Source organism: Ranitomeya variabilis, chromosome 6 (assembly GCF_051348905.1).
Source record: "Ranitomeya variabilis isolate aRanVar5 chromosome 6, aRanVar5.hap1, whole genome shotgun sequence".
Lineage (NCBI taxonomy): Eukaryota > Metazoa > Chordata > Amphibia > Anura > Dendrobatidae > Ranitomeya > Ranitomeya variabilis.
The window spans coordinates 174,037,137-174,061,518 of NC_135237.1; the positions used below are offsets into that span (position 1 = coordinate 174,037,137).

At 40.8% G+C, this 24,382-nt stretch overlaps 1 protein-coding gene across 1 annotated transcript in view; it reads left to right on the forward strand.

Moving 5' to 3' along the window:
- The first annotated feature begins 2,851 nt into the window (after positions 1-2,851).
- POU6F2 (POU class 6 homeobox 2) overlaps positions 2,852-24,382 on the forward strand; it is an 854,440-nt gene continuing 832,909 nt past the window's right edge. Inside the window, exon 1 of the mRNA XM_077269273.1 lies at positions 2,852-2,987. The gene's annotated coding sequence lies outside the window, so the exon portion shown is untranslated. The remainder of the gene's footprint in view (positions 2,988-24,382) is intronic.

A 24,382-nucleotide genomic window follows, 5' to 3' on the forward strand; every position in this document is an offset into this window, starting at 1 on the left:
TCCCTGTCCCGGCGCCACAGTGTTCAATTGAATTAGAGTCTGAAAAATGTGAATACATTTGAATATAGGAAGAAGGGAGTTGCTTCTACTAGACAGCTATGCGGGCCTATAGCATGTCATGACCTGAGAGCCGAATCTCAGTCAATCTCGCGATAATATGATCCACATTATGCTTTTTCTTATGTAAAGCACAAGATCCTGAGCCTTAAACCTGCACCATTGTAAATGTATGGTTTCACAATTATTTTCAGGTTCACATGTAAAATGTCCTTGAGCTGCTATAAGGATGTGAAAGTGTCCCCTCCTACAACAGACCCCCTTCTTTGGATTTCATAACCCAAACTTTTGTAGTTTCCATTTTAAATGTCTTTTCCAGTTTAACCCTGTATGTCAAAGACAAATGTTAACTACCGCATTTTTTGGACTATAAGACGCACTTTGGTTTTAGATGAGTAAAATAGAAAAAAAATGTAAGCAAAAAATATGGTAAATTCTGTACTAATAACCCCCATCCTGGTGTGTATATATATATACAGTGTGTTCCAAATTATTATGCAAATAACATTTCCTCATATTTTCTCTAAATTACCTATCTGAATTGCAGTCATTGTTATTTTCCAGTCATCTACTATTCTAGTACAATTGCAATGTTTTGGAACAAACTGCCTATGAAACCAGTATCTTTTTAAAAAAAATAAACACTCAAAATGCATGTTCCAAATTATTATGCGCAGCAGAGTTTTCAACCTTTTTTATTTTATTTTGAACAAAAAAATGGTCAATTGTGAAATTATAAGCATTTTCAGCTTATTAAAAAATGAAATCAAACAGTTTTCAAGTGAAAACTTTATTCTAGGTGATGTTACATTTGCACATAGGACCCCTTGTTCGAAAGAAGCTTCTGAACTCTCTCGTCCATTGAATTTGTCAGTTTTTGGATGTTTTCTTCTTCAACTGTTTTGCATGTGGACAGAATACCCTCCCAGAGCTGTTGCTTAGATGTGAACTGCCTCCCGCCATCATAGACACTCCTTTTGATGATGCTTCAGATGTTCTCAATGGGGTTGAGGTCAGGGGAAGATGGTGGCCACACCATAAGTTTGTCCTCTTTTATGCCCATAGCAGCCAGAGATGCAGATGTGTTTTTGCAGCATGAGACGGTGCATTATCATGCATGAAAATGATCTTGCTGCGGAAAGCACGGTTCTTCCTCTTGAACCATGGCAGGAAGTGTTGTTTTAGAAACTCCACGTAGATTATGGAGTTCATCTTTACCCCTTCAGGAATCATAAAGGGGCCGGCAATCTCTCTCCCCATGATTCCAGCCCAAAACATTACTCCACCTCCTCCTTGTTGGCGCCTTAGCCGTGTTTTCATGAGGTGTCCATCAACCAGCCATCCTCCACTCCATCCATCTGGACCATCGAGTGTTGCACGGCACTCATCAGTGAACAAAACAGTTTGGAAGTCAGTCTTCATGTATCGTTTGGCCCACTGGAGCTGTTTCTGCTTGTGTGCAGTGGATAGAGGTGGTCGACAGGATGGCTTACGCACCTCTAAAGGACCCTGCATCTTGTTGTTCTGGGGATGTTGGAGGCACCAGGAGCTTCAAAAACTTGTCTGCTGCTATGACAAGGCATTTTTGCAGCTGCTCTTTTAACCTTATGCAATTGCCTGTTGGAAATAGTCCTCAATTTTTCTTTATCAGCACGCACACGTGTGCTGGGAATCAGCTACATACTTCTTGATTGTGCGATGATAATGATGAACTGTCTTGGCAATGTTGATTGTAGTCATGCCTTGACCTAAATACTCCACAATTTGTTGCTTCTCAGCAGCCGACACATCCTTTTTCTTTCCCATTTTAGCAAAAAATGTAGGCTGCTTAATAATGTGGAACAGCCTTCTTAAGTAGTCTTGCCTTTATTTGGACACACCTGCCAAACTAATTTGCACAGGTATCTGCAATTGCTTTCAGTGATATAAAGAGCCCTGACACACATCACCATCAATGAGTTTAAATGACAAACAAAAAAATTCTAACCTTATCACTCCTAAACTCTATGTGCATAATAATTTGGAACACAGTGTATATATATATATATATATATATATATATATATATATATATATATATATATCCCCAATCCAGGTATACATGGCCCCCTCATTACCATTTTGGTATACAGAGTGCTCTCCTCCCCATCCTGGTGTGTGTATATATATATATAATATATATATATATATATATATATATATATATATATATATATATATCCCCAATCCAGGTATACATGGCCCCCTCATCACCATTTTGGTATACAGAGTGCTCTCCTCCCCATCCTGGTATTTATATGTTCCCCCCAATCTAGGTATACATAGCCCACTCATTACCATCCAGGTATACATATATTTAATGTATGCCATGGTCTGTTTATAGAACATGCTTCAAGTAATTGAGCTGCATCCTCAGCACTAATCCGAGCCATCACCATAGATTATTAAAAGAAAAACACACATGAAGAATCTCTGTAAGAAATGGGATATCTTTTGGTTTATTGAGATTGTTTGCAATGCTCTAATGCGCTGTCACCGCAAGAATAATTTTTTCCTTCACAATCTACTTAGCAATGATTTATCGATCCTTGTCCCCTTCATTGAGAATTACTGATCCATTTTAGAAAATCTGATTTTCACACCCTTCATGAGAATGTGCAGAGCGCAGATCCCTGGAGACTGCCTGAGAAGTTGACTTTGACATGAAATTCCTCAGCTGCAGCGCACCGGAGTCCATGGGCTCATTCCGATTTGTTGCAAAGGGTGGTAAAATACTTTTCTACATCTAGAGAGACATGATTGCACTGCGAGGACCTATTTCTTCCATCCTGCTGGATGTATCTGGGTTACTGTTATTTGTGTAAATAGCATTTTTTCCCTTTCTTCTCCCTCTCACTCTCCCGCTCAGTAGCTATGCTTTCAACACCAAGGTAAGATTTACATTGTTTAAATTCAGCTTTTCGAAGCAGTGGGGTTTTTTGGATGAAATATGTATTGTGTGAGCAAATAACTTTCTTGTAGATGTGACTGCTTTATGCTTGCTGCTCTGCAGCGACTACTGGCTGCTTGAGGATTAGCATTAGATGCAATGCAATAACCTATGTAGTAATCTGTATTAATTATAAATATGTAGCCAGTATTAAGTCGTAGCATCCTGCATTCAAATCATACAGTTCATAGAGGAATTCTTATGTCATTACTTTGTACTACTTTTGACATTCCAGAACTTTTTCCAGGACAGGTCAATTAAACCCAACATTTACATATTATTTAACAAATGTTAATGTATTTCATTATATATATATATATATATATATATATATATATATATATAAAAATAATTTTATTTATATAGCGCCAACATATTCCGCAGCGCTTTACAAATTATAGAGGGGACTTGTACAGACAATAGACATTACAGCATAACAGAAATCACAGTTCAAAATAGATACCAACAGGAATGAGGGCCCTGCTCGCAAGCTTACAATCTATGAGGATATATATATATCTGTATATAATTTAAGACCTAGTTTGCACAAATATACAAAAAAAAAATTCTTTACTGTGTGTTTGGATGCAGTCTATTGCTCCCTGAAGGCAGCCAATGCAAGGAGTCGAGAGGTTGAGTAATGTAGGTTGTACAGAGATGAGAGGATGCATGAAAAAATGTCTCAACTGTCATAGCAACCTGTAGATATATAGTGCCAACATATACTGTATAATAGCAGAAGTAAAAAGGCAAGTGTTGATAAAGGAGCGAGGGCACTGCCCATAGGAGCTGCCAATCTAAGGGCTCCTGGCTCAGTTTTTTATCTCACTTAGCTATAAGTTTGAAGAGTGTAGAGAACTTATTGATAGATGCACAATATGAAATCATCTCACCAGTCCAAGACTTTTAAGCCCATTGAAGGAATCAATTGAAAGATTTGATATTATTATTATTACTAGTAGTAGTAACAATATATATCTATATATATGTCTATCAAATATTATATATAAATATATCAAATATATATATATATATATATATACATATATAATATTTGATATGTACAGAACCAACTGTTTCAGATACTCTACTCTAGCTGACTAACAAATGTAAAGCTTAAGAATAAAGCTGCTAATATGGGCAAACAAGTATACAAAAATATTTCTGGAGCTTCACAAAACTTGAAATAAATTAAATAACAATTTTCTGGATTTCTCATCAATCAGTCTCTCTCCTGCTTGATATTAAGGAACAGGAGATTACATTCATGTTAGACAGCAAAGCAAGAGCATTTAGGTGATGTGTCTGTGCAATAACAATGATTACACAAAACTCTAAAATACCTTTTAACTGTAACATAAATGTCCAGGAGCAATTAAAAAATAAAAACAAATGATGGTAGAACAGGTATGGGGACTTTATAGTGAATGTGCCAAATTGTTCACAAAAGGTTAGAAACTGTAGCAAGAAAAATAGTTTTATGATTTTTTTTATAAAGAGGAAAGAGAACGTGCATGAAGTGTTCTCAGCAGGAGCAGTTCTAGAATTCTTTATTATACATCCATGGAGACAATAGCTTGGACTGTAAGTAGCTGCTGTCTCTCACTATAATAATGCACATAAAGCCAGGGGTCAGTTTGGGTTCGTTCTTGGCTTTGATGCTCGGAGAAGGTCACCAGGGGAATCGATGGGCAAAAAATGAGACTTGCATTCCATCCAATCAATGAAAATTTTTTATCTAAAGTGGACACCGCTGGGTGTAAGTTTTACAGCTTCAAAATGCTTTTTTCCACTTTAATAGACTGTGAGTGAGATGTATTATATACTTACAACAATTTTTTTCTTTTTTTTATAATAGATAAAAAAAATGACTAACATCTATAGAAGATGATTTTCACAAAACTAAGAGTATCTTTAAAAGAGCAATTTTGAACTGGCGTGATACAATACCAGAATAATACTTTTGTAAACTGTATATTCATTGAAAATAACATTTAGTCTTCTTGGCCACTTGACAACTTTCTGTCAGTCATTTGAGCTTAACATGAGCTTTATTTCTATACGTAATGCATGAAAAAAACAAGGTGGCCAATGGCATTTTCATTCCACTTTAATATTTGTCTACAAGAAAAGCTGTGAGATCAGGAAACTTCAAGATCCCAAACATTTAGCAGTAATTTGTAAAAGAAATGCTATGGCTAGCTTCCCCTGATAACAGAGGAGGGTTCTTAAGAGGATTTTCCTGGATTAGAGAAACAGGGTGGTTTCTTTGTGAATCTGTGCCTCAATTGTCTAAGGGGGTGAGTGATATTACAGTCCAGCCCCATTCATACAATGAACCGAGCAGTAATACAAGAATGTAGCCATGAACGGATATGGTGCTGTTTCTGGAAGGAGTTATGTTTTTTTAATCATGATCAACTCCTTTACTAGGGTATTTGAAAGTAGATTTTCTAAACCAGACAACCCCCTTTAAATGGTTACTGTTGTTTCAAGAAACTTTGCATGAATCAACAGTAAAAGCAGAAATAAGAAACTTTGAAATATGTATCTAATCAGAGAAAAATGCTTCATTTATTTATGAGCCATGTTATTTCCTCCCTACTGTCTCCTGAACTCACTATTCACTGTTAAAAAGCAATTTGTAAGTGTTAATATCACCCCAGATCTGCATTCACAGCTACATTGCTCAGTACTACTGTAGAATGTCCCCATGCGGCTGTATAATGCTCTTCATGCTACTGCTGCTGCTTCTAAACATGTTCTAGAGACAGGAGAGTAGAAATATCTCCAACTCCAGTCTTTTTGTACTGTGTATGGGAGTTAATCCTTGTATACTATGCAAATTGTCTTGGAAGAGGACTAGAACTCTAGTGCCACCTACTAGAAGTAGCAATCTTAAAAGTCAATATCGACCCTTTAACATGCCTTGTTACATGACTTAGAATAAAAGTCAAACCAGAACGCAATTTGCAGACACTGTGGTTCAGGGTATTGCCCCTGATCAGTGTAAAGTAGGAGACCTGTGTGGCTATGTGAGAGGCGTCTGACCGAGATCCAAGGGGTAACATTTCTCCTTACGGAGAGTGACATGTCAAGCCTGGCATTCCAAGGTCAGGAAACTTTTAAGAATCACAATGCTCCTCTGGGAAATTAAATATGTAAATTGTCTCTTCAGAGAGGAAGAGGACTAGAACTCTAGTGCTATCTATAGAAAGCAGCAATCCTAAAAGTCAATAAAGAACCTTTAATGAAAAGAGACAATTTGCATATTTATGTACTCATGTACTCAAATTTAACAACTTAGTCTGAAAAGTTACCAGAAACAGGTATGCCTCAATATATTTTTGGGATGGTTCAGAGATATGTGTTCCTGAAAATGTGAATCAACAAATGACTATGTTAACACGGGCACCATTACTTGTGAAATTAGTCATCATACATTGTCTCCATTCACATATAAGGCCACGGTCACACTAAAGAGGAATACGGACGAGGGAGAGGCGCAAAATCAATGCATTGCACATGGACCAATGTTTCTCTATTGGGGCAGCTTCCATCAGCCGTATATATCTCGGCCCTATTTTATGTGCTGAGAAAATCGCAGCATTCATGCGATTGTCAGTGTATTCCTCCAAAAATATGCCAATGAAAGTCTATGGGGCGAGAAAAATACAGATTACACTATGCATGTGACTTGCGAGAAATACACCCCGGTGTTCTACAGAAAACCCGGTAATTCAGTGTGGTGTACAGTAAAATCACACTGACAGGTTAGAATAGATAAAATTATTGTCTACACATAGTATAGGTAGGTAGATATATATATATATATATATATATATATATATATGTCATAGACACACACATATATATATATATATATTTATATTTAACACAGAGCTAGATAGCTTAAAAGCCGGTAATTCAATTGCCGGCTTTTGCTATCTCCTTATCAAACCCGACAGGATATGAGACAAACCATTTCATCTGTTATATTTTTACATATCCCTCACTAATAATGTTAGTAGTTTGTGTGTGCAAAATTTGGGAGCTCTAGGTGTTAAAATAAAGGGTTAAATCACGGAAAAAACTGGCGTGGGCTCCTGCACAATTTTCTCCGCCAGAGTGGGAAAGCCGGCGACTAAGGGCATATATTAATAGCCTAGAGAGGGGCCATGGTTATTGCCCCCCTGGCTAAAAACATCTGCCCCCAGACACCCCAGAAAAGGCACATCGTTAAGATGCGCCTATTCTGGCACTTAGCCACTCTCTTCCCACTCCCGAGTAGCAGTGGGATATGGGGTAATAAGGGGTTAATGTCACCTTGCTAATGTAAGTCGACATTAAGCCTGGTTAACAATGGAGAGATGTCAATAAGACACCTATCCATTATTAATCCAATAGTAGTAAAGGGTTAATAATACACACACACATTATGAATAAAGTATTTTAATGAAATAAATAAACACATGGGGTTTTAATATCTTTATTGTATGCTCAATCCAACGGACGGCCCTCGTTCTTCTGAAGAAAAAAGGAAAATAAAAAATCAACAATATTCCATACCTGTCCTTCGTACAGTCATGTCCCATGCTCTAAAGCCATCTGAAGGGGTTAAATACATTTACAACCAGGAGCCTGCTAATGCAGCCGAGTCTGGCTGTTAAAACTTGGGAATTAATGGAATGCAGCTTAGTTGACTTACGGTGGCGTCATAGAAGCTGCACCCCCTGGTGGCGTAAACTCATATGAACTCTAGCATGGGAATTTTTCCTGAATATTTTCTCACGCTACAGTTCATATGACTTTATGCTACCAGGGAGCGCAGCTTCTAAGATGGCACCGCAAGTCAACGAAGCTGCATTCCATTCATTCCTCAGTTTTTACAGCCAGGGGCGGCTGCATTAGCAGGCGCCTGGTTGTAAATGTATTTAACCCCTTCAGATGGATTTACATATTGGAAATGACTGTACGGCGGACGGGTATGGGATATTGTTTTTGGGGTTCAAAGTTCTCACCACACATCTAGATAAGTTTCTTGGGGGGGTTTAGTTTTTAATATGGAGTCACTTGTGGGGGTTTCTACTGTTTAGGTACATCAGAGGCTTTGCAAATGCAACATGATGCCCGCAGACGATTCCATCAAAGTCTGCATTCTAAAACGTCACTACTTCTCTTCCGAGCTCCGACATGTGCCCAAACAGTGGTTCTCCCCAACATATGGGGTATCAGCGTACTCAGGACAAATTGGACAACAACTTTTGGGGTCCAGTATCTCCTTTTACCCTTGGGAAAATAAAAAAAATAGTTGCTAAAAGATCAATTTTTGTGACTAAATAGTTAAATGTTCATTTTTTTCTTCCATGTTGCTTCTGCTGCTGTGAAACACCTGAAGGGTTAATAAGCTTCTTGAATGTAGTTTTGAGCACCTTGAGGGGTGCAGTTTTTAGAATGGTGTCACTTTGGGGTATTTTCAGCTATATAGACCCCTCAAATTGACTTCAAATGTGAGGTGGTCGCTAAAAAAATGGTTTTGTAAATGTTGTTGTAAAAATAAGAAATCGCTGGTCAAATTTTAACCCTTATAACTTCCTAACAAAAAAAATGTTTCCAAAACTGTGCTGGTGTAAAGTAGACATGTGAGAAATGTTATTTATTAACTATTTTGTGTCGCATAACTGGTTTAACAGAAGAAAAATTCAAAATAAATAATAATAATAATAATAAATCAAAATAAATGTTATTATATTCTGTCCACCTACTTTTGAACCACCCTGTATATATACAGGGTGGTCCAAAAGTAGGACGACAGTATGTGTAATAGGGTTATGAAGGGTTAGATTTATCAAACATGGTGTAAAGTGAAACTGACTCAGTTGCCCTTAGCAATAGTGTTGAGCATTCCGATACCGCAAGTATCGGGTATCGGCCGATACTTGCGGTATCGGAATTCCGATACCGAGATCCGATACTTTTGTGGTATCGGGAATCGGAATCGGAAGTTTCCAGTGTATGGTTCCCAGGGTCTGAAGGAGAGGAAACTCTTCAGGCCCTGGGATCCATATGAATGTGTAAAATAAAGAATTAAAATAAAAAATATTGATATACTCACCTGTCCGGAGGCCCCTGGACATCACCGCTGGTAACCGGCAGCCTTCTTTGTTTAAAATGAGCGCGTTTAGCACCTTCCATGACGTCACGGCTTCTGATTGGTCGCGTGCCGCTCATGTGACCGCCACGCGACCAATCACAAGCCGTGATGTCATCCCTCAGGTCCTAAATTCCCTTCTAGGAATTTAGGACCTGAGGGATGACGTCACGGCTTGTGATTAGTCGCGTGAGCAGTCACATGGGCGGCCACGACCAATCACAAGCCGTGACGTCATCTAAAGCCCTGAACACGCTCATTCTTAAGAAGGAAGGCCTGCCGGAAAGAAGCAGGGCGCGTCCGAGGGTGAGTATATACCTAATAGGAATATACTCACCCTCGGCTTCTTTCCGGCAGCCTTCCTTCCTAAGAATGAGCGCGTTCAGGGCCTTAGATGACGTCACGGCTTGTGATTGGTCGAGGCCGCCCATGTGACCGCCACGCGACCAATCACAAGCCGCGACGTCATCCCTCAGGTCCTAAATTCCCTTCTAGGAATTTAGGACCTGAGGGATGACGTCACGGCTTGTGATTGGTCGCGTGGCGGTCACATGGGCGGCCGCGACCAATCAGAAGCCATGACGTCATGGAAGGCCCTGAACGCGCTCATTTTAAGCAAAGAAGGCTGCCGGTTACCAGCGGTAAGGTCCAGGCTGCGTCGGAGAGGTGAGTATATCAATATTTTTTATTTTAATTCTTTATTTTACACATTAATATGGATCCCAGGGCCTGAAGGAGAGTTTCCTCTCCTTCAGACCCTGGGAACCATCAGGGATACCTTCCGATACTTGAGTCCCATTGACTTGTATTGGTATCGGGTATCGGTATCGGATCAGATCCGATACTTTGCCGTTATCGGACGATACTTTCCGATACCGATACTTTCAAGTATCGGACGGTATCGCTCAACACTACTTAGCAACCAATCAGATTCCACTTTTCATTCTTCACAAACTCTTTGGAAAATGAAAGGTGTAAACTGATTGGTTGCTAAGGGCAACTGAGTCAGTTTCACTTTACACCATGTTTGATAAATCTCCCCCTTCATAACCCTATTACACCTACTGTCCACCTACTTTTGGACCACCCTGTATATAGACTGTATATATGTTTTCACGAATATTTGAGCCAATGGATCCATTCTATGTCCATTTTGCAAGCCAGCGAGAAAGTCTCACCGTACGGATGCCATACAGATGACACACGGATACTTTTTGGAGAAACAAAATCGCATCCTCGCATTGAATACGGATCACTGTTCAGGAACTTTTCTGTGTATCTCGGCCGTAAAAAACGGACTGTATTTTTATACGTTATCTGGTTTGGCTCTGATAAATGCAGGAAAGAGGAATTTCTCTCTCTCTCTTTTTTCCATAGTCTATTGTTGTAACTAGCAATGTGCCTTTTAACCCCTTCATGACCCAGCCTATTTTGGCCTTAATGACCTTGCCGTTTTTTGCAATTCTGACCAGTATCCCTTTATGAGGTAATAACTCAGGAACGCTTCAACGGATCCTAGCGATTCTGAGATTGTTTTTTCGTGACATATTGGGCTTCATGTTAGTGGTAAATTTAGGTCGATAATTTCTGAGTTTATTTGTGAAAAAAACGGAAATTTGGCAAAAATTTTGAAAATTTCGCAATTTTCACATTTTGAATTTTTATTCTGTTAAACCAGAGAGTTATGTGACACAAAATAGTTAATAAATAACATTTCCCACATGTCTACTTTACATCAGCACAATTTTGGAAACAAATTTTTTTTTTGCTAGGAAGTTATAAGGGTTAAAATTTGACCAGTGATTTCTCATTTTTACAACAAAATTTACAAAACCATTTTTTTTAGGGACCACCTCACATTTGAAGTCAGTTTGAGGGTTCTATATGGCTGAAAATACCCCAAAGTGACACCATTCTAAAAACTGCACCCCTCAAGGTGCTCAAAACCACATTCAAGAAGTTTATTAACCCTTCAGGTGTTTCACAGCAGCAGAAGCAACATGGAAGGAAAAAATGAACATTTAACTTTTTAGTCACAAAAATGATCTTTTAGCAACAATTTTTTTATTTTCCCAAGGGTAAAAGGAAAAACTGGACCACGAACGATGTTGTCCAATTTGTCCTGAGTACGCTGATACCTCATATGTGGGGGTAAACCACTGTTTGGGCATACGGCAGGGCTTGGAAGGAAAGGAGCGCCATTTGACTTTTTGAATGAAAAATTGGCTCCAATCTTTAGCGGACACCATGTCGCGTTTGGAGAGCCCCCGTGTGCCTAAACATTGGAGCTCCCCCACAAGTGACCCCATTTTGGAAACTAGACCCCCCAAGGAACTTATCTAGAAGCATAGTGAGCACTTTAAACCCCCAGGTGCTTCACAAATTGATCCGTAAAAATTAAACAGTACTTTTTTTTCACAAAAAAATTATTTTAGCCTCAATTTTTTCATTTTCACATGGGCAACAGGATAAAATGGATCCTAAAATTTGTTGGACAATTTCTCCTGAGTACACTGATACCTCACATGTGGGGGTAAACCACTGTTTGGGCACATGGTAAGGCTCGGAAGGGAAGGAGCGCCATTTGACTTTTTGAATGAAAAATGATCTCCATCGCTAGCAGAGACCATGTCACGTTTGGAGAGCCCCCGTGTGCCTAAACATTGGAGCGCTCCCACAAGTGACCCCATTTTGGAAAGTAGACCCCCCAAGGAACTTATCTAGAAGCATAGTGAGCACTTTAAACTCTCAGGTGCTTCACAAATTGATCCGTAAAAATTAAAAAGTACTTTTTTTTCACACAAAATTTCTTTTAGCCTCAATTTTTTCATTTTCACATGGGCAACAGGATAAAATGGATCCTAAAATTTGTTGGGCAATTTCTGCTGAGTATGTTGATACCTCATATGTGGGGGTAAACCACTGTTTGGGTGCACGGCAAGGCTCGGAAGGGGAGGCGTGCCATTTGACTTTTTGAATGGAAAATTAGCTCCAATCGTTAGCGAACACCATGTCGCGTTTGGAGAGCCCCTGTGTGCCTAAACATTGGAGCTCCCCTACACGTGACCCCATTTTGGAAACTAGACCCCCCAAGGAACTTATCTAGATGCATAGTGAGCACTTATAACCCCCAGGTGCTTCACAGAAGTTTATAACGCAGAGCCGTGAAAATAAAAAAATAATTTTTCTTTCCTCAAAAATGAGTTTTAGCCCAGGATTTTTTAATTTTCCAAGGGTAATGGGAGAAATTGGACCCCAAATGTTGTTGTCCAGTTTGTCCTGAGTACGATGATACCCCATATGTGGGGGTAAACCACTGTTTGGGCACACGGCAGGGCTCGGAAGGGAAGGCACGCCATTTGGCTTTTTGAATGGAAAATTAGCTCCAATCATTAGCGGACACCATGTCACGTTTGGAGAGCCCCTGTGTGCCTAAACATTGCAGCTCCCTAACAAGTGACCCCATTTTGGAAACTAGACCTCCCAAGGAACTAATCTAGATGTGTGGTGAGCACTTTGAACCCCCAAGTGCTTTGCAGAAGTTTATAACGCAGAGCCGTGAAAATAATAAATGTGTTTCCTTTCCTCAAAAATATTTTTTTAGCCCAGAATTTTTTATTTTTGCAAGGGTAACAGGAGAAATTGGACCCCAAAAGTTGTTGTCCAGTTTCTCCTGAGTACGGTGATACCCCATATGTGGGGGTAAACCACTGTTTGGGCACATGCCGGGGCTCGGAAGGGAAGTAGTGACGTTTTGGAATGCAGACTTTGATGGAATGCTCTGCGGGCGTCACGTTGCATTTGCAGAGCCCCTGATGTGCCTAAACAGTAGAAACACCCCACAAGTGACCCCATTTTGGAAACTAGACCCCCCAAGGAACTTATCTAGATGTGTGGTGAGCACTTTGAACCCCCAAGTGCTTCGCAGAAGTTTATAACGCAGAGCCGTGAAAATAATAAATGTGTTTCCTTTCCTCAAAAATATTTTTTTAGCCCAGAATTTTTTATTTTTGCAAGGGTAACAGGAGAAATTGGACCCCAAAAGTTGTTGTCCAGTTTCTCCTGAGTACGGTGATACCCCATATGTGGGGGTAAACCACTGTTTGGGCACGTGCCGGGGCTCGGAAGGGAAGTAGTGACGTTTTGGAATGCAGACTTTGATGGAATGCTCTGCGGGCGTCACGTTGCATTTGCAGAGCCCCTGATGTGCCTAAACAGTAGAAACACCCCACAAGTGACCCCATTTTGGAAACTAGACCCCCCAAGGAACTTATCTAGATGTGTGATGAGCACATTCAACCCCCAAGTGCTTCACAGAAGTTTACAACGCAGAGCCGTGAAAATAAAAAATCATTTTTCTTTCCTCAAAAAAGATGTTTTAGCAAGCAATTTTTTATTTTCACAAGGGTAACAGGAGAAATTGGGCCCCAATGTTTGTTGCCAAGTTTGTTGTGAGTACAGTGATACCCCATATGTGGGGGTAAACCACTGTTTGGGCACACGTCGGGGCTTGGAAGGGAGGGAGCACCATTTGACTTTTTGGATGCAAGATTGGCTGGAATCAATGGTGGCGCCATGTTGCGTTTGGAGACCCCTGATGTGCCCTAACAGTGGAAACCCCTCATTTCTAACTTCAACACTAACCCCAACACACCCCTAATCCTAATCCCAACTGTAGCCATAACCCTAATCCCAACCCTAACCCCAACACACCCCTAACCACAACCCTAACCCCAACACACCCGTAACCCTAATTCCAACCCTAGCCCTAATTCCAACCCTAACCCTAAGGGTATGTGCCCACGTAGCGGATTCGTGTGAGACTTTTCCGCACGACTTTTGAAAAATCTGCAAGTAAAAGGCACTGCGTTTTACCTGCGGATTTACAGCAGATTTCCAGTGTTTTTTTGTGCGGATTTCACCTGCGGATTCCTATTGAGGAACAGGTGTAAAACGCTGCGGAATCCGCACAAAGAATTGACATGCTGTGGAAAATACAACGCAGCGTTTCTGCACGGAATTTTCCGCACCATGGGCACAGCGGATTTGGTTTTCCATAGGTGTACACGGTACTGTAAACCTGATGGAAAACTGCTACGAATTCGCAGCGGCCAATCCGCTGCGGATCCGCGGCCGATCCACTGCGGATCCGCGGCCGATCCGCTGCGGATCCGCGGCCGATCCGCTGCGGATCCGCGGCCGATCCGCTGCGGATCCGCGGCCGATCCGCTGCGGATCCGCTGCCAAATCCGCACATGCCATAACCCTAACCCTACCCGTAACCCTAACCCTAGTTCTAACCCTAACCCTAGTTCTAACCCTAACCACAGTGGGAAAAAAAAAAATATATATTTTCTTTATTTTATTATTGTCCCTATCTATGGGGGTGATAAAGGGGGGGGTTTATTTATTATTTTTTTTATTTTGATCGCTGTGGTAGAACCTACCACAGCGATCAAAATGTACCTGTAAGGAATCTGCCGGCCGGCGGGCGTACTGAGCATGCGCCCGCCATTTTGGAAGATGGCGGCGCCCAGCGAGGAGACGGCCGGACACCGGGAGGATCGGTAAGTATGAAGGGGTGGTGGGGGGGTGGATCTGAGCACAGGGGGGGTGATCGGAGGACGGGGGGAGCGGACAGCAGGACGGGGGAGCGGGCAGGAGCACGGGGCAGCGGAGCACAGGACGGAGGGGACCGGACCCCATAACGGAGCGGTGGGGGGGCGATCGGTGGGGTGGGGGGTGGTCACTTCAGGTTTTCCAGCCATGGCCGATGATATTGCAGCATCGGCCATGGCTGGATTGTAATATTTCACCTGTTTTTTAGGTGAAATATTACAAATCGCTCTGATTGGCAGTTTCACTTTCAACAGCCAATCAGAGCGATCGTAGCCACGTGGGGGCAAAGCCACCCCCCCTGGGCTGAAGCACCACTCCCCCTCTCCCTGCAGATCGGGTAAAATAGGAGTTAACCCCTTCACCCGATCTGCAGGGACGCGATCATTCCATGACGCCACATAGGCGTCATGGGTCGGATTGGCACGGGTTTTCATGACGCCTATGTGGCGTCATGGGTCGGGAAGGGGTTAAAGGGGAGATTGCCTGGTCACAACGATTTATGACTTAACTGCAGGATAGGTAATCAATAAAGGCATCCCCATGATCAGCAGGTATTTCCTCCAGCAGCCACTGGATGTAAACACATGGAGCGGAGTGGCAAACACAGGTCCACTCAATGATTAGAGGCTGCTGCCAGGTACTACAGACCAACTACTAATCTGTAGTATGTAGCAGAGGCTGCTCGTGGAGCAAATAACAGCTGATCAGTGAGGGTTCTTTTTCTCAGACCCCCAAGAATCTGAAACTGATGATTTATCCTATAGATAACCACTGGTTGGAGAACCCCTTTAAGTTATTGCTATAATCTAGAACTACTATTTTTTTTTATCACTAAGACTATACATCCTCCTATGCTAAATTATATATTAGGGAATTGCATAAACAGCAGCTCCTTTTGGCATATGTTAGCCAAATGGTTAACTGCAGAGTTGGTTATTGACTTGATATTCTTATATTGTTTACACAATGTTGGATCTTCGTTATACAAAATACCCCATTTACAGTGGACATAAGAAGTCTACACACTTTTTGTGTAGTTTTTGTCTTGTAAAAATCATACCAAAAATAATTTCAAAACATTTTCCATCATTAATGTCACCGATAATCTGTAATAAATCCATTGATAAACAAGGTGAAATCACATTGAGGGGGAAAATAAGAAAACTAAAGTAATGTGGTTGCACAATTGTGAACCCCTAATCTTATATATAATTGGAGATGTGGGTGTGTTCAGAATTAGTTAATCATTTATAAACTCATGATATACATTAGTCAGTGCACAGCTGCCATCATTTAAAGTTTTCTTAGTTGCATTTTACAGCAAAAGCCATGGTCTGTAAAAAACTTACAAAACAGTAAATATCTCATTGTTGAAACTCATCAGTCAGCAGAAGGGTGCAAAAAAATTTCCAAGGTCTTATCTATACCATGGAACACTATGAAGACGGTCATAAAGAAGTGACTTAAATTTGGCAATCCAGTGACATTACCAAGAACTAGATGTCCATAAAAAATTTATGAAAAGACGAGAAGAAAATTGTTACTGGGACAGCCAAGAGGAATATAGCAACATGAAAGGAGTTGCAGGAATTTCTGGCAAGTACTGGTTGTGTACTGCATGAGAAAACTATCTCCCATTTTGTTCATATGTCTGAACTGTCAGGCACGTTGACAAAATGACAGCTTTTCATTACAAAAAAAACATCCGATCCCTGAAATGTTTAGCCAAAGCCTACATCAAGTTTACCAAAACCCATGTTTTATGCACAAAGCCAACAATGCACATAGGTAAAAGAACACTATACCCACAATGAAGCATGGTGGAGGCAGAATTATACTTTATTGCTGTTAAACATACCTCCAAATCAACCAAAACATGGCTTTGCCAAAAGAAGATCAATGTTTCAAAATGGCCCAGCCAGAGCCCAGACCTGAATCCAATTGAAAATCTATGAGTGACCTGAAAAGGGTGATGTAGACAGGAAATACTCATAATTTGATAAATTTGCAGTACTACTACAAAGAGGAGTGGGCGAAGTTTTTCAATTCCAGATGTGCCATGCTGATAGACTCCTACACAAAAAGACTGAATGCTGTCATAAATTCAAAGGGTACTTCAACAAATAGCTTAAGGGTGTGCATATTAATGCAACCATATTATTTTAGTCTTTTTCTTTCTGCCCAAAAAGATTTCAGTTTATTTTTCAATTGTATTGAACACATTACGGGTGACATTAAAGGTCGAAAAAGTTCTGAAATGATTTATCTTGGTATGATTTTATTTTACATGAGAAAAACGAGGCATTTTAACAGGGTGCACATACTTTTTATATCATCTTTATCTGTTTAATGTACACAACTCCTTATTGCTCCTGTTGTGATGACATTTTGTAGAGTTTGTACTTCATTGAGTGCTTGGCTACAGGATATATTGTAAACCATTGTTTCAGCTTGTTTGTGGTACAGTATCAAACTGTGAAATATGCTTTTCAGCTCACTAGCACAGTGCAGGTAGACATCAGGCACTGCGATCTGTACTAGACATTCACTGGACATCACAGTGTGAACTCAGTACTTAACCTTTTCATTGCTCCCAAGCATTTCTTTACACATCACATTCATTTCAGCAGAAGTTGTGGCCCCAATTGGTTTGAGACTGTTTCTGATTCAGGACAGGGTTTTGCTAAATATATAACTCTAAATTTCAGATGATGTTTTCAGGCTTCAAGCACTGTTTCATTTGAACATGGATGTTTTTATTAGAAAAAAGCTAAAATAACAATTACTTAAAAGGGCCTGCTTAAGATTTCTAAAATATAGTCACAATCTGGATTTCTAAAACATAGTCACCAAGCAGGAGACTTGGTAAAGTAAAAAAAATACTGCAACTGAAACTCACAAGGTAAATCAGTGTTGGTCTAGTGGCTTTTGTTACCTGTTATGAAGTAATGACATTCCGACTACCTGTGACCTAGGAGCGCGCTATGTGTTGGTAGTCGGCACGTCATCACAACCGTTCACAAAATCCGACAATACCAGGAGGACCATCTTTTCCTGCTGCATTCTGTTTTCTAACGTTTTGTGTAATGGATCTGTCTGTTTTACCGACATTTTCCCAATACTAAGAGAACCTAAAAAAACCCCAAAAAACTGCACTATATGTACTTTCATTACTAATTTATCCCACTTACTGCTCAACTTCATTCCATGACATGTTACGTCACTATTGATAAAATATCACAGATGCCTGCATTGTTTGGATGACTATTATACATGTAAGATGTTAAATGAAAATTAGTTCAGATTAGTATTAGCAATTTTACATAAAATGTCAGCCTGTTACAAATCTTCTAATATAACTTTTTGGGAAAAGTCTGCTGCACGATTAGCCTACATGGCATATTGTGGTGTTTTGGTTACTTACTAGGGCTTTACACAGAATAATGGACAAAAATGTTGTTACATCTGGACATTACACCTACAGGAGGTTGTTTAACATCCCATTCTGAATCCATAGACAATTAAGGGGTTATCTAAAATTGTTAGTTGCAGGTAGTTGCTAACCACAGACCACTGTGCCAGCGATTTTCCTCTTCCATTATTGTCACACTGACAGAGCAGTATGTTCTTTTCCACTCTGCTCTGTTGAGGAGGTGTTTCTGCAGATGTCATGCTGATTAAGAACCAGCTACTGGCTGTTTAAATGTGAGAAGCCAGCTGTCAATGAGCATGATGTTTGCAGTGACGCCTCCTCAACAGAGCAGACTGGAAGAGAAGTTGGTGCACTGTTGACGAGGGGTGAAACAAAGCAGAGAATTTCCACTAGAGATCGTCCCTGTGCAGAACAGGCAGGTTGTTAGCAACTTCCTGCCTGTTAGTTCTTAGCCCAATAACCAACATTTTAAAAGTCCTGAATAACCCCTTTAATATGGAGTTGGACCTCACTTTGCACTTATAGCAGCTTTTACTCTTCTGTGAAGCTTTTCTTCAAGATTTGGAGAGTATCTCAGGGAATTTTTGCTCAATCACCCGGAAGAGCAATGGTAAGGTCATACATTGATGTTGGACAAGATGGCTTGGTTTACAATCTCAGTTCTGGCTCATTTCAAAGGTGATCAATAGAGTTGAAGTCAGGGTTCTTCCACATCACAGTCATGCCTTTATCGACTTTTCTTTGTGAACTGGGACATGTTCATACTCGAAAAGAAAAAGGCCTTTTCCAAAATTTTCCCTCAAAGTTGGAAGAATACACGTCTTGTTATGGTGAGGCATTAGGTTTTGCCTTGACCGGAATTAAGGGTCCTAACCTTTATCTCTTCTCCACCAAACTTTCTTTATTGTTGACACAATGTTGTCAGGGAGCTAGCAATCTCCTAGCATTCACAGAAACCCAGACTCTTCCATCAGACTGTCAGATAGAGAAGTGTGATCTGTCACTCTACAAAACATCACTCTACAAAACACATTTCCACTGCTTCAGTGGAGTCCATTGGTGGTGTGCTTTACACCACATCATCCAATGCTTGACATTTTGCTTAGTAATGTCCGGCTTTGTGTGATGTCGCTCACACTAGGTAACCCATGCCATAAAGCTCCTCACAGTTTTTGTGGTTTGGAACTCTGCAACTATTGAACAGAAATATTGGAAGAAAGGGGCAGCACTACAAGTTTGTTGCAAAAAGGTGTATTAGTCCAGCATGTCACTTTTCGACTACAACATTAGACTTTTTCTTCCAGTATTTCTTCTCTTGTATGGTGGTCTGACTGGGATTGTACACAATGAGTTTTACACCCCGATTATTGCTTCCAAGTCAGCTGTTGGATTGTTGTTCACACGTCCAACTATTGCATCTATTGAGTTAACAGAGCATTGGTTACATTTATGCACTATGTGTCTCGGCACCCAACGACCCCACTCTTTAACTTTATGTGGTCTGCCTCTTCATGGATAAATTGTTGGGGTTCATAAATGCTTACACTTGTTATAGCGGTAACATCCTATTTCAACAGTATGCTTAAATTCAGAGATGTCTTTGGAAAAACCCATTTCTTCACTAATGTTTGTAAAGTCAGACTGTATGACTTATATGCTTTGATCTTTGACAATCTACAATCTGGTTTCCACCCCCATCACTCAACTGAGACAGCCCTGACCAAAATCACTTATGACGTACTTAAAGCCAAAGCTAATGGACAATAATCGGTACTCCTCCTTCTTGACCTGTCCTCTGCTTTCGTCACAGTTGACCACTGCCTCCTACTACAGATCCTCTCCTCTTTTGGCATCAAAGACCTCGTCCTATCCTGGATCTCCTCATACCTTTCCAACTGCACATTCAGCGTCTCCCACTCCCACACTACCTCCTCATCCCACCCTCTCTCTGTTGAAGTCCCCCAAGGCTCTGTTCTAGGACCCTTACTATTCTCAATCTATACTTGGCCTGGGACAACTCATAAAGTCTCATGGATTCAAGTACCTCCTTTATGCTGATGACACTCAGATCTACCTTTCTGGCCCAGATGTCACCTCCCTGTTGTCCAGAATCCCGGAGTGTCTCTCAGCCATATCCTCCTTCTTCTCCTCTCACTTCCTCATACTCAATGTGGACAAATCTGAACTCATCATCTTTCCTCCATCTCATAGATCTTTCTTACCTGACCTATCTATCGCAATTAACAACGTCATGCTTTCCCCCGTACCAGAAGTCCGCTGCCTCTGAGAAACCCCTGACTCTGCCCTGTCTCTCAAACCGCACATCCAAGCTCTTTCCAGCCTCCAGCTCAAAAATAACTCCAGAATCCATCCTTTCCTCAACCGTTAATCTACTAAAATTCTTGTGCATGCCCTCATCATCTTCCACCTTGACTACTGCAACATCCTTTTCTGTGGCCTCCCTGATAACACCCTTGCACCTCTCCAGTCCATCCTTAACTCTGCTGCCCAACTAATTCATCTCTCTCCTCGCTACTCCTCCGCTTCCCCCCTCTGCAAATCTCTTCACTGGCTCCAATTCCCTCAGCATATCCAGTTCAAATGACTAATACTGACATACAAAGCCATCCATAACCTGTCTCCCCCATACATCTCTGAACTAATCTCCTGATATCTTCCCTCATGTAATCTCCAGTCCTCCCAAGACCTCATTCTTTCCTCCACACTTATTCGCTCCTCACCCAACCGCCTCCAAGACTTCTCCCGAATATCCCCCATCCTCTGGAATTCTTTGCCCCAACACGTCCGACTATCAACCACATTCGGATCCTTCAGACGAAACCTGAAAACCCACCTCTTCAGGAAAGCCTACAGCCTGCACTGACCCTGCTGCCTCCTCACCATTACCGAAGCTACCACCTCACCAACACTGGAGCTCCTGCAACCCTCAACCTATTGTCTCCATTCCCACCATCCTGTAGAATGTAAGCCCACAAGGTCAGGGTCCTCGCCCCTCTGTATCAGTCTGTAATTGTTAGTTTGCTTATTGTAAGTGATATCTGTAATTTGTATGTAACCCCTTCTCATGTACATCACCATGGAATCAATGGTGCTATATAAATAAATAATAATAATAATTTTATACAGCTGTAGTAATGGGACTGATGAAAAATCTGAATTCAGTTATAAAGAGTTGTGTCCCGATCTTTGCATCAATAGTGTAGTTGATATGTGTGCTAAATGCTACTTATTTGCCACCAATATGGCAGTTTTGAAACAAAAACTAAGGGGGTTGTAGAAACACAATCATTATTTGGAGTATTGACTGTATGTTTGACTGATACAATGTGTTCTTACAGTAAAGAATATTCAAACCTGCAGTTTATTTGACTAATTCTTTCCAAAATAAGACCTTTTATAACCCAGATACTTGTCTTATTTTCTGCTAACCTAAAGTGGTTTAGTTTATTTCTCTAAACATGTCCCAACTGGAAAATACTTTGCTTTAAATTATCTGGACTCCAAAATGAGTACTTTTATTGGTGTGTAGCCTTTCCATTTCTTACAGACTTAAATAGCTTTCAGAGCCCACTGGTAGCTAGGCGATACAAAGAAATATATTGGATAATTTAATTTATTAAACATGCTGCTGGGAGACATGTACACTAACCTACTGAGCATTCTAGTATTTCCTGGGAGGTTCACAGGTCATTCTAATCAGGAGTTTTACCTAAAACTTGCTGCCTTCAAATTCTAAAGGAAAAGTAAAAAAATCTCAAAACTTGATTTTGTAAATCATGTTCAGCTACATGTAGGGAACTAACAAAAGTGTATTGTATTGATAGAATTGTGACTTTGAAGCTCTTGGGCGCCAATGCAAAACAGAGCATCCATGATGATATATGCACCAATATAAATATGCCCCTTATGTCACTCATGTGGGGCAATAATTCAGTGCACAGGACAAAAAGAGCAAAATACATCATTCACATTAGTAAGTGTATATAAAAACCTTATGATTACATATAATTAAAAGTTGTAAATGCCCACCCTGCAAATAATTTTAATTATATTCTTATTATCTTTAAAAAAAAGTCCAAAAATCTGTGTTGATAAATTTTAAAATATATTTTTGTTGAGGTTGGAAGCTCTGTTGACACAAAGCTACAAATCTTCACATACATATTAAATTAATAAATTCTGTCTGCGTTCAGCAACCCAAATGGTGTACTGCTTATAGAGCTTATTACATACACTCATTCTAAAGGTTTAACCGTATTCTGTCAACTTTCTTTGAGTCATAATAATAATATTTCAATTAACTTTAGTATTATTATTATCATCTTAATTTTCAGAATTTTTCATCAGTAAGGTTTCCTTCACACAGTAGGGGGGGGGGGGTTATCAAGACTGGCATTTCATACAATAAATTAACTCATAAACTAAGTGTAAGCTATTGCCCACTGGAGTAAGATGTAGGGATGAGCAAACCCAACCGTTAAAGTTTGAGGAGCGAAACCAACTGGAAATCTGTGTTACTGTTCGGATTTGCCAGCCTAATAAAGCTTGTTGAAAGCCATTCAACAAGCTCTAAGGCTGTGGGCACTTCCAGCCCAACCACAGCCATGTCAAGTATTGGACCTGTATAAAGGCCGGATCACGTGTCGCTCAGCCATTCTATCTATGGATCCTGGTGCCCTAAGAGCTAGTTCAGGTTGTCAAAAAAAATTCTCTAGAGTGCCCTAACAGCCTTGTGTAGAGAGCCATAACAGCTTAATTCAGCATGCGCATAATGCAACCTGGTCTATCATCCCTGTAATACAACCTGGTGTAGCGCGCCCATAATACAGGCTGATGCAGCATTCCCATAATACTGACTGGTGTAGTGTGCCCACAATACAGCTTGGTGTAGCATGCCTGTAATACAGGCTGGTGCAGTCTGAGACCAAAGTCATGCTGTAGCCTCTTCTGCTTTTTTATTACTCTGCTGGCTTGGATACCATGGCTCATCCACCTGGCCCTGCCCCAAAAGTGGTAGACACAGAGTGCACTGATACCCAACCACTTTTTATATTGGAGGATGAGTACATGGGGGGGATAGTGCACATGGGCTAGAGGCCACATAGAGTGAAGGCTATCCTAGTGACATGTGCAGTTCGGAGGAAGAGGAGGTGGTCATGCTGCCCCAGCAGCATAGCAAAAGAGGGAGCAGGGTGCAAAAGCTCAGCAGCCGTCCACTAGCCAGTATGTCGGCTGCTACTGCCCACTGTGCTGAGAACACAAGCAATACAAAGCCAGCTCAAAGGAGTTCCCTGGTGTGGCATTTCCTCAGGCAATGTGCTGATGGCAAGACATGGGTGGCAGAGGCAGAACCCTCTTTCACAGCAATTAATCAGTCATTTGTCCACTGGATTGGGGGAACGTGGTAGGAGGTCATCTGTCAGTGTTCAATTAAACTGCATATTTTGTCCTGTAAAGTTTGTAGAACAAAAAGCTGCTTGGACTGATACAATGCGTAATTAACCCCTTCGCCCCTAAGCCTATTTTCATCTTCCTGACCAGGCCAATTTTTACGATTCTGACTACTGTCACTTTATGAGGTCATAACTCTAGGACACTTCAATGGATCCCACTGATTCTGAGAAAGTGTTCTCATAACATATTGTACCTCATGATTGTGGTAAAAATGTCTTTGATATGACTTGTGTTTATTTGTGAAAAAAATGGAAATTTGGCAAAAATGTAGCAATTTTCACAATTTTTATTTTTATGCCTTTAAATCAGGGAGTCATATTGCACAAAATAGTTAACAGAAATAACATTTCCCAAATGTCTACTTTACATCAACACAATTTTTGAAACATAATTTTGCAGCGCCCCAGAGACCTGGTCGTTGCAGTAACATCGCTCCGCCGCTAAGGGGAGTGATGGTACGTCTGATGGCACTGAAGGAGTTCACCTGACCAGGTATCACAGACACCAATACACTTCATAGCCTGGCCTCCAGGGGGAGCAAAGGGCACTATGCATTAGGCCACTCCTCACAATCTGGTAAAACTGGGGGTTAGATAGAAAGTTAGACAGAAAGCTGACTGGGTTGGAACCAGGCAACATCCTGTGGCAGAGGGTGTTG